Source organism: Coregonus clupeaformis, unplaced genomic scaffold (assembly GCF_020615455.1).
Source record: "Coregonus clupeaformis isolate EN_2021a unplaced genomic scaffold, ASM2061545v1 scaf0114, whole genome shotgun sequence".
NCBI classification, from domain to species: Eukaryota; Metazoa; Chordata; class Actinopteri; order Salmoniformes; family Salmonidae; genus Coregonus; species Coregonus clupeaformis.
The window spans coordinates 533,066-550,811 of NW_025533569.1; positions in this window are offsets into that span (position 1 = coordinate 533,066).

A 17,746-nucleotide genomic window follows, 5' to 3' on the forward strand; every position below is an offset into this window, starting at 1 on the left:
CTAAAACAAGTTGATAAAATGATACCTGAGCACAGTCTATGAAGGCATAGGAGACAGCTAGACGTAGGGAAAGGGGAAGATTAGGGACTTTAGGGGAGGACATCACTGTATGTGTGTCGCCGTGTACATCCTGGGACTATGTAGTTGCTCATGTCGAGAGCGTGGGGGATATGTAAATCTCCATACACAGTTTGGGGACAGGTGTAGTTGTCAAGATCGTTACAGGAGGGAGAGGACCAAGGCGCAGCGTTGAAAGCAAACATATTTATTATACGAATGATCACACGATCAAAACAACGAAACGTGACGTCCTTGGTTACATAAACAAACCAACACGGAACAAGAAACCACAACACAAAGTGAAAAGACAGACAGTTAAATATGGCTCCCAATCAGAGACAACCAGCTGACACTCGTTGCCTCTGATTGGGAGTCACTCAGGCCAACATAGATATACAAACATAGAATCACACACCCTGGCTCAACTTAACATAGTCCCCGAGCCAGGGCGTGACAGTACCCCCCCAAAGGCGCGGACTCCGACCGCGCCAAACAACCACAACAGGGGAGGGACCGGGTGGGCACTCCGCCTCGGCGGCGGATCCGGCTCGGACATGACCCAGGCACGGGTTGTGCTGGACTGACGACGCGCACCCCTGGCTTGGTGCGTGGAGGAGGAACGGGCCTTACCAGGCTGACGACGCACACCGTAGGCTTGGTGCGTGGAGCAGGGACAGGCCGGACTGGGCTGACGAAGCACACCACTGACTTGGCGCGGGGAGCAGGAATGGGCCGGACCGGGCTGACGAAGCGCACCCCTGACTTGGTGCGGGGAGCAGGAATGAGCCGGACCGGGCTGACGACGCGCACCACTGACTTGGTGCGGGGAGCTTGGATGGGCCGGACTGGGCTGGCGACGCGCACCACAGACTTGGTGCGGAGAGCAGGAACGGGCCGGACAGGGCTGACGAAACGCACCACAGACTTGGTGCGGGGAGCAGGAATGGGCCGGACTGGGCTGGCGACGCGCACCACAGACTTGGTGCGGAGAGCAGGAACGGGTCGGACAGGGCTGACGAAACGCACCACAGACTTGGTGGGAGTGGCAGGAACAGGCCGGACCGTACTGGGAACACACACCACTGGCCCTACTTGGGGATCAGGAACAGGCCGGACCGGACTGGCAACACACGCCAGTACCTCTCGCCGTGCCTCTACAACCTCCTTCCCCCTGGTGACCAGTGACTCCCGTAACCTGGCGGCCTCCTCTGCCAACCTGCTGGACCGCTCTATCGCGGCCTCCTGCTGCCCCGACGTCGTGAGCCCCCCCCTAAAAAAATTCTGGGGGTCTCTCCTCCCCGTGGGCCAGGCCTCCATCGTTCTCGCCCAACTCTCGCTCCTCTGTCTCCAACTCTCGCCATTCAGCTCCTCAATGGGCTTGACCCAGTCGAAGTTCCTCCTCAACTGGTCCCAAGTCCACCCTCTCTGCTCCTCACTAGGCTTGACCCAGTCGAGGCTGCCACGGAGATCTGCCAGCGATGGCTCCTGGACACGCTGCTTGGTCTGGTTTAGGTGGTTTCTTCTGTCAAGATCGTTACAGGAGGGAGAGGACCAAGGCGCAGCGTTGAAAGCAAACATATTTATTATACGAATGATCACACGATCAAAACAACGAAACGTGACGTCCTTGGTTACATAAACAAACCAACACGGAACAAGAAACCACAACACAAAGTGAAAAGACAGACAGTTAAATATGGCTCCCAATCAGAGACAACCAGCTGACACTCGTTGCCTCTGATTGGGAGTCACTCAGGCCAACATAGATATACAAACATAGAATCACACACCCTGGCTCAACTTAACATAGTCCCCCGAGCCAGGGCGTGACAGTAGTGTTGTGAGGGTAGGGAATTACCAGAAATGGCAGTGCGACCCATAGAAGGGTAGGTACTGTCTGAAAGTCTGAAGTACGCAAAAACAGGTTACAGACCTGACAAGTGAGATATCCTCTTCAACTGGGGCACCCTATAGAGTAAACCTCTCTGAGGGAGGTAGTGAGACAGTGCAACCTATAGACCTGAAGAAAGTAGGACAGGTGGAGACGGGGTGTAGGAATCTTGACCGGTGGTTGGAATGGATTTAGTATACGGCAAGAACTATGTCTAAAGAGGACTGTTATGCCTGTGGGACAGCCAAACCAAGGTTAACAACTACTCCGTTCCCCTTGACAGGCTTTGACTCTCTGTCAGGTTTATCCTCCATACAAGCCACCTGGGAATGTGGTGAAAGAGTCTTGTAGTAACTTGAACTATCAGTATCCCCCGATAACAAAGTCATTCCGACCTAGGTTGCCTACGTTTGAAGTCTCAGGGGATTCTAATTGTTATTCTAGGACTAGTAAGATAGGATACAGAGTAGGGCATCTTAGCTCTGCTCCTACACAGAGAATATCACAACTGAAAGAGAACATGACTAATCTCTCCTCTTTGTTGCAGCCAGAGGATTGTAGGAACTAAAACCAGGCCGTGCTGACATCTGATGGTTGTGTGGTGATAACTGATTGTGAACTCAACTACATATGTAAACAATCAAACGTGTCAGAGACTGGTGAGTTGTCAAGTAGAAAGTAGGACCTCCTCCCGGGATCCTTTGATGAAAGGATCCTGTGATGGGATAGGAGTACCTCGAGGGGTTCCAGAAAAATTCAAAGCTAGGAATCAGATCGCAGCTGAGTTTGAATCAAGTATTTTTTGGTGGTCAACAATTAATAAAAACGTAGATTGGATAAATTATATTTACTATAACCAGCAAAGATTTATAAACCACACTTGTGATGCAATAAAGGGATTAGATGAGCAGACAGCGGCAACTATCTTAATGACAAGGCAGAATAGAATAGCTTTAGATATGCTTTTGGCTGAGAGGGGCGGAGTTTGTGTTCTGTTTGGATCTATGTGCTGTATTTTCATCCTCAAACAATATAGCACCGGACGGGTCAGTGACAAAAGAGCTTCAGGGGAGTAACTACACTGACGAACAAACTGGCTGAGAGATCTGATATTGATAGCTCCATAAACGGTTGGTTTGATAACATATTTGATAAATGGAAAACTATTGTTGTAACTATTCTGGGTGAAGTTATAGCCTCTATGGGTATACTTGTTCTTTGTGGATGTTGTCTTATTTCCTGTGTCTGAGGTTTGGTGAGAAAGGAGATGGAGAAGGTGATTTCCCACAGATGGTGAGATAAGGCCCAATCCTGGACTCCAACCTAGGAATGGAGGATATGACCTACCAGGCTTGGTGGAGTGACACTAGAGGGTGTCTAAAGGGGGCCAAAATATACTTCTCTGTTTGTGTTTTATGTTTTAATAGTCTTATGTTTTGTGTTCTATTAATCCTGTGTTTTATGCTTTATTAATCAAGTTAACCATGTGAATGTTTGTCTTTTCTTATGTGATGGTTTGAAGTTCCTTGGTGACTGGTAACAATTTGCAAGTGGGGTGTAGATGGACTGAGGGTTTGAATTTTTTAGTATCATTATGGCCTATTAATACAAGTGTGATTTTTTGTTTGTATTGTATTATAATGAATGACAATCTGTGTTTTCTTATTTTTTGAATCACACCTTATGAGGTGTGAAAAGGGGGACTATTGGGGATTTATTATTCTCCTAAATTGATGGGATGACTAACTTAGAAAGAATGCAGTCTTGACTGGGCTAATGTAGGCTGTGACACCTGGCAAGGCTGTGATTGATGTGAAGAGCTGCTTTAGGGGGTAAAAATAAGATAAGGATTGTGTCTTCAAATGCTAGACTATAATAGTTATTTGTGATCTGTGAGCCTTCCTTTGACATAGGAATGATGTCTAAGGGAGCTGGCTCTTCTCACTATGATAGGTTGTTATGATAATCTTGTGCCTGGCTGAAGTGTGTAACAAATGGTGCCGAGGAGATAAGAGCAACCCCTGAATCAACGGATTGGCTGAGAAAGTTTAAACCACGCTCAAGTCTTTACTCTAATTGGCCAGCAGAGAAGTGGGAAACTCCCTCTGTCAGAGTATTTGGGTATTGTTTCTGGAACAATGTGTTAGTTGTCTGGGGTGTTCTGCGAGACATCTCAGAGAGCCCGTATATACGAAACATCATATTTACCATTGAAGGTTTTTGCATTAATTAAAATAACTAGTATACCTTAGAAGTCGTGTTGACCTCTTTTGTTCCTAATACCAGATTTGAATTGACGCGACTTTGACAGTAAGAACAACTTTATCAACTAACACAAGGAATAAAATGGCTAGCCAACACCCAAAATCTAACATTAGTTAGCTAGCTAGCTTGACCAGGTGTTTAGAGGTATTTGGCTAGACTAACGTTAGCTGACTAAAATGTGCCCAGATTCGGAAACTACTAGTTAGCTAGCTTGCCAAACTGAGCAATCGGGGGAGAAGGGCCTTGGTCAGGGAGGTGACCAAGAACCCGATGGTCACTCTGACCGAGCTCCAGAGTTACTCTGTGGAGATGGAAGAACCTTCCAGAAGGACAACTATCTCTGCAGCACTCCACCAATCAGGCCTTTCTGGTAGAGTGGCTAGACGGAAGCCACTCCTCAGTAAAAGGCACATAACAGCCCGCTTGGAGTTTGCCAGAAGGCACCTAAAGGACTCTCAGACCATGAGAAACAAGATTCTCTGGTCTGATGAAACCAAGATTGAACTCTTTCGCCTGAATGCCAAGCGTCACGTCTGGAGGAAACCTGGCACCATCCCTACGGTGAAGAATGGTGGTGGCAGCCTCATACTGTGGGGATGTTTTTCAGCGGCAGGGACTGGGAGAGTATTCAGGATCGAGGGAAAGATGAATGGAGCAAAGTACAGTGAGATCCTTGATGAAAACCTGCTTCAGAGCGCTCAGGACCTCAGACTGGGGTGAAGGTTCACCTTCCAACAGGACAACAACCCTAAGCACACAGCCAAGACAACACAGGAGTGGCTTCGGGACAAGTTTCTGAATGTCCTTGAGTCGCCCAGCCAGATTCCGGACTTGAACCCGATCGAACATCTCTGGAGAGACCTGAAAATAGCTGTGCAGCAACGCTCTCCATCCAACCTGACAGAGCTTGAGAGGATCTGCAGAGAAGAATGGGATAAACTCCCCAAATACAGGTGTGCCGAGCTTGTAGCGTCATACCCAGAGAAGACTCAAGGCTGCCAAAGGTGCTTCAACAAAGTACTGAGTAAAGGGTCTAAATACTTATGTAAATATGATATTTCAGTTTTTAATAAGATTGCAAAAAAATCTAAACCTGTTTTTGCTTTGTCATTATGGGGTGTTGTGTGTAGATTCATGAGGGATTTAATCAATTTTAGATTAAGGCTGTAGCGTAACAAAATGTGGAAGAAGTCAAGGGGTCTGAATACTTTCTAAATGCACTGTATGTATTTTTAGGCATAGACCTATTGTAAATGTGAATTATTATAGCGTCATCATCTTTGTTGCAAAAAAATATACAAATACACACAACTTTATGCTACATTCATTTGACATTTGACATTTGCCCACTGAGCAGCACAGCAATTGATTAAATAGGACCATGTTGGCAAGAGCTTATGTCAATATTACGAAGGTAAGCTAACGACTACAGAAATCAATAATGGAGACAGGCTCTTTAGACCTCTACTTATGAGTGACTGTGTCCAACACATACTGGGCACCTACTGAACAAAGAACAAATTTTTTCTCAATTACAGGTATTGCTAAATAAAAAGGTTTAAGGAAATACAGGCAGACATCACATTACTACAAGACAAAATGTCTTGCTCAATCAATCTTGTAAGTGTAAAAGAAAAGCTTGTTTTTATATAATAAAATAAGTTTGAAAAGGTAGTGGAATGGGATTAGTGTGGTGTGTGAAGAATCCAATACTTCAACTTGTATGCGGTACAAATCACATTATTGTGGGAGCACCTCCTCTAAGAGTAGAATCCTAATCAACCTGTACAATAGACCAACATAGCTACCGTAGTAGGTCAAAGTTGTGTGCTGGAAAACCTTGGTAAAATATTGCCGCCGTCTCATGGATGTCATACATTGAGAAGTGTTTTAAGTAAATCTGATACAATCACAGCTTTTTTGCATTGTCAATATACATTCCAGTGAGTACGAGGAACAGGACATACAGTGGGGAGAACAAGTATTTGATACACTGCCGATTTTGCAGGTTTTCCTACTTACAAAGCATGTAGAGGTCTGTAATTTTTATCATAGGTACACTTCAACTGTGAGAGACGGAATCTAAAACAAAAATCCAGAAAATCACATTGTATGATTTTTAAGTAATGAATTTGCATTTCATTGCATGACATAAGTATTTGATACATCAGAAAAGCAGAACTTAATATTTGGTACAGAAACCTTTGTTTGCAATTACAGAGATCATACGTTTCCTGTAGGTCTTGACCAGGTTTGCACACACTGCAGCAGGGATTTTGTCCCACTCCTCCATACAGACCTACTCCAGATCCTTCAGGTTTTGGGGCTGTCGCTGGGCAATATGGACTTTCAGCTCCCTCCAAATATTTTCTATTGGGTTCAGGTCTGGAGACTTGCTAGGCCACTCCAGGACCTTGAGATGCTTCTTACCGAGCCACTCCTTAGTTGCCCTGGCTGTGTGTTTCGGGTCGTTGTCATGCTGGAAGACCCAACCACGACCCATCTTCAACGCTCTTATTGAGGGAAGGAGGTTGTTGGCCAAGATCTCGCGATACATGGCCCCATCCATCCTCCCCTCAATACAGTGCAGTCGTCCTGTCCCTTTTGCAGAAAAGCATCCCCAAAGAATGATGTTTCCACCTCCATGCTTCACGGTTGGGATGGTGTTCTTGGGGTTGTACTCATCCTTCTTCTTCCTCCAAACACGGCGAGTGGAGTTTAGACCAAAAAGCTCTATTTTTGTCTCATCAGACCACATGACCTTCTCCCATTCCTCCTCTGGATCATCCAGATGGTCATTGGCGCAGGGGGACCTTGCGTGCGCTGCAGGATTTTAATCCATGACGGCGTAGTGTGTTACTAATGGTTTTCTTTGAGACTGTGGTCCCAGCTCTCTTCAGGTCATTGACCAGGTCCTGCCGTGTAGTTCTGGGCTGATCCCTCACCTTCCTCATGATAATTGATGCCCCACGAGGTGAGATCTTGCATGGAGCCCCAGACCGAGGGTGATTGACCGTCATCTTGAACTTCTTGCCATTTTCTAATAATTGCACCAACAGTTGTTGCCTTCTCACCAAGCTGCTTGCCTATTGTCCTGTAGCCTATCCCAGCCTTGTGCAGGTCTACAATTGTATCCCTGATGTCCTTACACAGCTCTCTGGTCTTGGCCATTGTGGAGAGGTTGGAGTCTGTTTGATTGAGTGTGTGGACAGGTGTCTTTTATACAGGTAACGAGTTCAAACAGGTGCTGTTAATACAGGTATTGAGTGGAGAATAGGAGGGCTTCTTAAAGAAAAACTAACAGGTCTGTGAGAGGCGGAATTCTTACTGGTTGGTAGGTCATCAAATACTTATGTCATGCAATAAAATGCTAATTAATTACTTAAAAATCATACAATGTGATTTTCTGGATTTTTGTTTTAGATTCCGTCTCTCACAGTTGAAGTGTACCTATGATAAAAATTACAGACCTCTTCATGCTTTGTAAGTAGGAAAACCTGCAAAATTGGCAGTGTATCAAATACATGTTCTCCCCACTGTATTTGACTTGAAGGTACTTGAAGTTATTTTCTCTGTCAGTGAAATGAAAAAGCATCAAACAACAGCAAAATAAACATTTATTTATGGTTTCTGAATTCAGAAGAACTTACATTGTCTGATATCAAAGGAGGCAGCCAGATGGTGACATAAGTGACAATTTATGACTCCCTGATAAAATAAAGGTAAAACATTTTTTATAAATACAACTTTGAGTGAATGAATGATCCAATCTGACTACTGAGTCTCAAGGCATCCACATATACTGAACAAAAATAAACGCAACATTATACTGAGTTACAGTTCATAGAAGGAAATCAGTCAATTTAAATAAATTCATTAGGACCTAATGTATGGATTTCACATGACTGGGCAGGGGCACAGCCATGCGTGGGCTCGGGAGGGCATAGGCACACCAACTGGGGAGCCAGGCCCACCCACTGGGGAGCCAGGCCCACGCACTGGGGAAACAGGCCCAGCCAATTGGAATGAGTTTTTCCCCACAAAAGGGCTTTATTACAGACAGATATACAGTGGGGGAAAAAAAATATTTAGTCAGCCACCAATTGTGCAAGTTCTCCCACTTAAAAAGATGAGGCCTGTAATTTTCATCATAGGTACACGTCAACTATGACAGACAAAATGAGAAAAAAAAATCCAGAAAATCACATTGTAGGATTTTTTATGAATTTATTTGCAAATTATGGTGGAAAATAAGTATTTGGTCAATAACAAAAGTTTCTCAATACTTTGTTATATACCCTTTGTTGGCAATGACACAGGTCAAATGTTTTCTGTAAGTCTTCAAGGTTTTCACACACTGTTGCTGGTATTTTGGCCCATTCCTCCATGCAGATCTCCTCTAGAGCAGTGATGTTTTGGGGCTGTCGCTGGGCAACACTGACTTTCAACTCCCTCCAAAGACTTTCTATGGGGTTGAGATCTGTAGACTGGCTAGGCCACTCCAGGACCTTGAAATGCTTCTTACGAAGCCACTCCTTCGTTGCGCGGGCGGTGTGTTTGGGATCATTGTCATGCTGAAAGACCCAGCCACGTTTCATCTTCAATGCCCTTGCTGATGGAAGGAGGTTTTCACTCAAAATCTCACGATACATGGCCCCATTCATTCTTTCCTTTACACGGATCAGTCGTCCTGGTCCCTTTGCAGAAAAACAGCCCCAAAGCATGATGTTTCCACCCCCATGCCTCACAGTAGGTATGGTGTTCTTTGGATGCAACTCAGCATTCTTTGTCCTCCAAACACGACGAGTTGAGTTTTTACCAAAAAGTTCTATTTTGGTTTCATCTGACCATATGACATTCTCCCAATCCTCTTCTGGATCATCCAAATGCACTCTAGCAAACGTCAGACAGGCCTGGACATGTACTGGCTTAAGCAGGGGGACACGTCTGGCACTGCAGGATTTGAGTCCCTGGCGGTGTAGTGTGTTACTGAAGGTAGGCTTTGTTACTTTGGTCCCAGCTCTCTGCAGATCATTCACTAGGTCCCCCCGTGTGGTTCTGGGATTTTTGCTCACCGTTCTTGTGATCATTTTGACCCCACGGGGTGAGATCTTGCGTGGAGCCCCAGATCGAGGGAGATTATTAGTGGTCTTGTGTGTCTTCCATTTCCTAATAATTGCTCCCACAGTTGATTTCTTCAAACCAAGCTGCTTACCTATTGCAGATTCAGTCTTCCCAGCCTGGTGCAGGTCTACAATTTTGTTTCTGGTGTCCTTTGACAGCTCTTTGGTCTTGGCCATAGTGGAGTTTGGAGTGTGACTGTTTGAGGTTGTGGACAGGTGTCTTTTATACTGATAACAAGTTCAAACTGGTGCCATTAATACAGGTAACGAGTGGAGGACAGAGGAGCCTCTTAAAGAAGAAGTTACAGGTCTGTGAGAGCCAGAAATCTTGCTTGTTTGTAGGTGACCAAATACTTATTTTCCACCATAATTTGCAAATAAATTCATTAAAAATCCTACAATGTGATTTTCTGGATTTTTTTTCCTCAATTTGTCTGTCATAGTTGACGTGTACCTATGATGAAATTACAGGCCTCTCTCATCTTTTTAAGTGGGAGAACTTGCACAATTGGTGGCTGACTAAATACTTTTTTCCCCCACTGTACTCCTCAGCATCCCCCCTCACCCTCCTCAGGTGAAGAAGCCGGATGTAGAGGTCCCTGGCTGGCATGGTTACACGTGGTCTGCGGTTGTGAGGCCGGTTGGATGTATTGACAAATTCTCTAAAACGACGTTGGAGGCGACTTAAGGTAGAGAAATGAACATTCAATTCTCTGGCAAAGGTTCTGGTCGACATTCCTGCTGTCAGCATGCCAATTGCACACTCCCTCAAAACTTGAGACATCTGTGTAATTGTGTTGTGTGACAAAACTGCACATTTTAGAGTGGCCTTCTTTTGTCTTCAGCACAAGATGCACCTGTGTAATGATCATGCTGTTTAGTCAGTTTCTTGATATGCCACACCTGTCAGGTGGATGGATTATCTTGGCAAAGGAGAAATGCTCACTAACAGGAATGTAAACACATTTGTGCACACAATTTGAGAGAAATAAGCTTTTATTTCAGCTCATGAAACGTGGAACCAACACTTTACATGTCACGTTCATATTTTTGTTCAGTATACATAGGTTCGGTTTGCTTCTATCAGAACTCGGTTCGGCAAAATAAACAACTGTGCTTACGTACTCCCTAAAAGACCTTCGCTTGAAAAACAAGAAAAAAGTGGCAATATTACTGTTGTTTGTCCCTCTTGAGCCACCGTAGCAACAACATGCCCAGTAACACTTCCTCAATATAGGTCAAATTAATTTAAGATAAATGAAGAAATCTGTAATACATTGAGGTCTTAGTAGCCCAATTTTACATCTAACTAAGATGTTTAGTGCAGTATTTATCAAGTGAAAAAATGTGCATGAAAACTAGTCTCCCGTAGAATGACAACTATCACTTCATTGAATAATCCCATACATAGTTCCCACTCCTGACCAATCACTGACGAAGGGGCGTAGGACTTCGGCTACTGAACTTCGACTTGCCTCAATAAAAAAATGCACGAACAGCTGAACCCCCCCCCCCAAAAAAAGACCAAAACAAGCAAACATTTCACAGGATTTTATCAAAATATATGTGTGAACTGATTCGACAGGTAAGCATACGGTAAGCTTTATGTGTCAAGGTGACGTGTATACGGGAAACGAAGTCAAGCGCAGGACACCGAACTACTGGCAGAACGTACTTTACTTAACACAGTAAAGAAAGTACAAAACAAACCTCCAAACAGGGAGGAACAAATAACACATACAACCAGCACTGCCGACCTAACGGAAAACAATCACACACAATAACCAATGAGAGACAGGGGTTTATAAAGGGAATACAATCTAACATAATGGGAAACAGGTGCAAACAATCAGGACAAACTAGACAAACACCGAAACATAGATCGGTGGCAGCTAGTACTCCGGGGACGACGAACGCCGAAGCCTGCCCGAGCAAGGAGGAGGGGCAGCCTCGGCTGATTCCGTGACAGTACCCCCCACCGGAGCCTCACTGCGGTGGCGATCGGCGCTCGCCTGCCGCCTGATAGCCCACTGCAGATGGACATGCGCAGCATTCCAGGTTTCTTCCGAGCGCCGAAACCACTCGTCCACCACAGGGGCTTCGATCTGGCTCTGATGCCAAGGTGCCAGGACCGGCTGATAACCTAGCACACACTAGAAAGGCGTAAGGTTAGTGGAGGAGTGGTGGAGTGAGTTTTGGGCTATCTCTGCCCAGGGAATATATCCTGACCACTCCTCCTGCCGGTCCTGGCAATAGGACCTCAGAAACCTACCCACATCCTGGTTCACTCTCTCCACCTGCCCGTTACTCTCGGGGTGAAAACCTGAGGTAAGGCTAATCGAGACCCCCAGACATTCCATAAATGCCCTCCAGACTCAAGAGCTGAACTGGGGACCCCGATCAGACACTATATCCTCAGGCACCCCGTAGTGCCGGAAAACGTGTGTGAACAGGGCGTCAGCAGTTTGTAGGGCAGTAGGGAGACCTGGCATAGGAATGAGACGGCAGGCCTTTGAAAACCGATCCACAACGACCAAGATCGTCGTGTTCCCCTGGGAGGGGGGAAGGTCAGTGACAAAATCCACCGATAGGTGAGACCACGGCTGTTGTGGAACGGGTAGGGGTTTTAACTTCCCTCTGGGCAGGTGTCTAGGCGCCTTACACTGGGCGCACACCGAGTAGGAGGAAACATAAACCCTCACGTCCTTAGCTAAAGTGGGCCACCAGTACTTCCCACTAAGGCAGTGCACTGTCCGACCAATACCAGGATGACCAGAGGAGGGTGACATGTGAGCCCAATATATCAATCGATCGCGAACCTCGAGCGGCACGTACCTCCGACCCTCTGGACACTGTGGGGGAGTAGGATCGGTACGTAACGCCCGCTCGATGTCCGCATCAACCTCCCACACCACCGGTGCCATCAGATAAGACTCCGGGAGTATGGGAGTGGGCTCAATGGACCTCTCCTCTGTGTCATATAGTCGGGACAGGGCGTCTGCCTTAGCGTTCTGTGACCCTGGTCTATAGGTGAGCTTAAATACAAATCGGGAGAGAAACATAGACCACCTTGCCTGGCGAGGGTTCAGCCTCCTCGCTGCCCGGATGTACTCCATGTTACGATGGTCAGTCAAAATGAGAAAAGGGTGTTTAGCCCCCTCAAGCCAATGCCTCCACACCTTCAGGGCCTGAACCACAGCCAACAGCTCCCTGTCCCCCACGTCATTATTGCACTCCGCCGGACTGAGCTTCTTAGAATAGAAAGCACAGGGGCGGAGTTTTGGTGGCGTACCCGAGCGCTGAGACAGCACAGCGCCGATCCCAGCCTCGGACGCATCCACCTCAACTTGGAACGCCAAAGAGGGATCCGGATGTGCCAGCACCGGAGCCGAGGTAAACAGGTCCTTCAGATGTCTAAATGCCCTGTCCGCCTCAGCCGACCACTGCAGACGCACCGGACCCCCCTTTAGCAGGGAGGTAATGGGAGCTGCTACCTGTCCAAAGCCCCGGATAAACCTCCGGTAGTAATTGGCAAAAACAAGAACCGCTGCACTTCCTTCACCGTGGTGGGAGTCTGCCAATTACGCATGGCAGAAACGCGGTCAATCTCCATCTACACCCCTGACGCGGACAACCGATGTCCCAGGAAGGAGATGGACTCCTGGAAGAACATACATTTCTCCGCCTTCGCATACAGGTCATGCTCTAACAGTCTACCAAGCACTCAACGCACCAGGGACACATGCTCGGCTCGTGTAGCAGAGTATATTAGAATGTCATCAATATACACCACTACACCCTGTCCATGCAAGTCCCGGAAAATCTCGTCCACAAATGATTGGAAGACTGAAGGAGCATTCATTAAACCGTATGGCATGACGAGGTACTCATAGTGACCCGAGGTGGTACTGAATGCTGTCTTCCACTCATCTCCCTCCCTAATGCGCACCAGGTTGTTCGCGCTCCTGAGATCCAATTTTGTGAAGAATCGCGCCCCGTGTAATGACTCCGTCATACTAGCAATCAGAGGGAGAGGATATCTGTATTTGATTGTGATCACGGTAATCAATACACGGGCGTAAACCCCCATCCTTCTTCTTCACAAAAAAGAAACTCGAGGATGCAGGGGAAGTGGACGGCCGTATGTATCCCTGTCTCAGAGATTCGGTGACGTATGTCTCCATAGCCGCCGTCTCCTCCTGAGACAGAGGATACACATGACTACGCGGAAGCGCAGCGCCTACTTGGAGGTCTATCGCACAATCCCCCTGTCGATGAGGTGGTAATTGAGTCGTCTTCTTTTTACAGAAGGCGAGTGCCAAATCGGCATACTCAGATGGAATATGCATGGTGGGAACTTGGTTCGGGCTTTCCACCGTCGTTGCCCCTACGGAAACATCTACACACTGCCCGAAACACTGATCAGACCATCCCTTGAGAGCCCTCTGTTGCCATGAAATGTTGGGGTCATGAGATGTTAACCAGGGAAGCCCCAACACCACGGGAAACGCAGGAGAATCAATTAAATACAAACGTAGTATCTCCTCATGACCCTCCTGCGTTTTCATACTGAGCGGCGCTGTGACTTCCCTAATCAATCCGGACCCCAAAGGGCGGCTATCTAGGGCATGGATGGGGAAGGGCACTTCAACAGGTACAATAGGAATCCCTAACTTATAGGTGAATTGGCGATCGATAAAATTCCCAGCTGCGCCTGAATCTACTAGCGCCTTATGCTGGGAGTGAGGAGAAACCTTGGGAAACACAACTTTAATACACATATGCGCAACAGAGAGCTCTGGGTGAGTTGGGTGCCTACTCACCTGGAATGACTCATCAGTGCGCTGCCTACCGCATCGATTCCTAGGTGACCCTCCCCAGCACCGACCAGCAGTGTGTCCTCTGCGGCCACAGTTGGTGCAGGGGACGGCCTCCCTCCTGGTCTCTCTCCTGGTCTCCCTAGCACCAGCACCTCCGAGCTCCATAGGGGTCGGCTCGGAAGTGCTGGGGGATGGAATGGACGGCCCTGAATCCGGACGTCCGCGGGTAGCCAACAGGGTATCCAAGCGAATTGACATGTCCACTAGTTGGTCGAAGCTGAGGTTGGTGTCCCTGCAGGCCAATTCCCGACGCACATCCTCCCTCAGGCTGCATCTGTAGTGGTCGATGAGGGCCCTCTCATTCCATCCCGCGTTGGCAGCCAGCGTCCGGAAGTCCAGCGCGAACTCCTGTGCGCTCCTCCTCCCCTGTCTAAGGTGGAATAGACGCTCACCCGCCGCTTTACCCTCTGGTGGATGATCGAATACTGCCCTGAAGCGGCGGGTGAACTCCGCATAGTTGGCAGTAGCGGCTTCTATTCCCCCCACTCGGCATTGGCCCACTCCAGCGCCTTGCCGGACAGACAGGAGATGAGGGCGGACACGCTCTCGTATCCCGAGGGCACCGGGTGGATGGTTGCTAGGTAGAGTTCAACCTGGAGCAGGAAACCCTGACACCCGGCCGCTGTGCCATCATAAGCCCTCGGGAGTGAGAGCCGAATCCCACTGGACCCCGGAGGTGAAGCGATGGGCATCGCCGATGGTGGTGGTATCGTTGGAGAAGGCGTAGGCAGACCCTCTCTTTCCCATCGCCCAATAGTGCTCACCACCTGTTCAATGGAGGTGCCGAGAGCCTGGATCATGGCCGCTTGGTGTTCGACGCATTCCTCCATTGATCCAGCTTGCACCGCAGCTCCTGCTGAGTCCATGAGTGGTGTGTGATTCTGTCAAGGTAACGTGTATGCGGGAAACGAAGTCAAGCGCATGACACCGAACTACTGGCAGAACGTACTTTACTTAGCACAGTAAAGAAAGTACAAAACAAACCTCCAAACAGGGAGGAACAAATAATGCATACAACCAGCACTGCCGACCTAACGGAAAACAATCACACACAATAACTAATGAGAGACAGGGGTTTATAAAGGGAATACAATCTAACATAATGGGAAACAGGTGCAAACAATCAGGACAAACTAGACAAACACCGAAACATAGATCGTTTTACATAGATGTGTCATAGAAAATAGAAAATTTTACATAGATGTGTCATATTCTTCCTGGGGTGTATATGAACTGATTTAAATAAGCTTTAATGTTGCTAAAACGCTGTCAGTTCCTGTTACGGATACAGGTATCCTGTGTTTTTGTGTGTTTCTACTCTTTCTGCCCTAATCACAGGTGTCCTGTATGTTCCTGATTGGTGGTCGTTGAGGTGTCTGCTGATTGGACCAATCAGTGAACATTCCTGTGAATAGCACCACCTGTTACTCGTTTGTTGAATCACACAGCCCATTGTATAAAACCAAACTTGTGTGTGTTGCAAGAGAGAGAGATTTTTGCCATATGTGAGTATGGACACGGTGGTGTCCTGTGTGTTGTGTACTCACTAAGTTGTTGGTTACCCTATTGGTAACTTTGTTAGAATACATTTCTTTATGTGAGTGTGGATACTGTTGTGTCCTGAGTATTGTGTACATACTTTATTGCTGATTACCCTGTTTTGTAGCTTTGTGTGTTTCTGGGAAAAGGGGAGTTTAAGCTAGTTGCCCTTGGGCGTACATTACCCGTAGGAAGAAATCTGTCTAAAAACACTAGTTAGACCTGAGCGGACCACCCACTGTACTTTTGTATGACTAGCAGTAGCCTAGCGGTTCTTTAGGCAGGCTAGATCAGTTTAGGGGGTTTTACACTATTGTTTCATTTCTTGGGTCCTGCTCAGCCCTTTTTCCCAAACCTTTACCGTGTGTTTAGCAATAAACCATTTGTGTTTGACGGTAGTTCATGGTAGTTGTGTCCTATTTGTTCTCACTGTTCCATGCCACACTACTAATTTGCATAATTTATGTTACGGGTCTCATGTCCATCCACCCTAGACGTTTAGAGCCACGGGGTTCGTAACAGTTCCACTTTAAGGGTATTCTTGCATTATATAACCTATTTATGCATTTAAAGTGTAGGCTACTAAAGCACAGTGCACAGCAGTGAATGATGATATCCCCTTAGATTTACCCCTCCTTCCCAGAATACCATTAACACAGGGGACACTATACTCATTTTACATAATTATAAAGTACCATGACAAAAGGTACACTTTGAAATTATAGGTTTGAGTAATCATTCCACAACTGCTAGGCTTTGCACTCAAACAGTTTATCCTCCAAATATGCACCACAACTCCAGCCCCACTCAAAGCCCACCGAGCATCTAGCCTTGTTGCCAGTCTGTTTCATCTTTAGCCAAAATGTTCTGGTGCTGTCAAACATGACAACAACAAGATGGCTAACACAGAAATAGAGACTAGGCCAGGCTACCAAGCATCCACCTGCCATTTGCAGCCAATCACAGAGGGAGAGAGACAACTCAATCAACCAATCACCTCTACAATGTTCTGGTGAGCTAATGGAATGCATTGTTCTGATTGCAGGGAAAGGGTGATAGAGAAGGAATTTGAAATTATAGCATTGACAAAACATATAAATAGTTGGCTCCCATTCAGATAAGGGACATATGATATAATCAAAGGAAATCACTGGAAAGATCAATACTAGCATCATTGTAAATCACTTGTGTTCTAGTCAATGCTTCAGAACATCTCCAAATGGAAAGGAGTTGTAAATTATATGCTTCCTGTGCCTCAGGTATTAGGCTAAACCTTGAACTAGAAGCAATACGCATCATCATTATTGGCTAAACCCACACCATATTCCAGTTGCCATACAGTCATTATTTTTCGGAGATAATTGATTAACGAGGACGGCAAGCAACCAATCAGAATACGCGCCCTCGGACTGTGCAAATTACCACTTGAGCTTGCATCATGTCTCCTCAAAACACCACCTGCTGTTTTTACTCACAGACAATTTAGCCATTAGGATTATTTGATCACCAATTTCAACCAACCTAAAAGTGAAAAATCTCCTGCTTTCTACATAGTTCCAGTATTACAACTACTTTATATGCAGGCAATGTCCCTGAGCATGGAAAAAAATGAATAAAATATTGTCATTGCCGGGGGTCTCTGAACTTGTCTTGAACCATGTTCTACTTATCAAGACTTGGTCTGTTACAGTCTATCACGGACACACGTGGGGGGAATTCGGAATGAGACAAAGAGACTGAGACAAAGAGACTCTGATGAAGCGGCAAGGTTGTCTGTTCATTTAAGTGCTTGTCACCTTGTTATACAGATCTTCACTGTGGTGTTGTTATAAACCAGAAATGGAGAAGGCAGGAGAGGATCGATCTTTGTCATCTACAGATAATGTCAGAATGAGACAGCCTATAGAGCACGTTTCTCTCCTCCCTGCTGTACAACGGAAATGTCTGTTCCTGGATTGAGAAGCATAACAGGTACCTGATGGATTGAT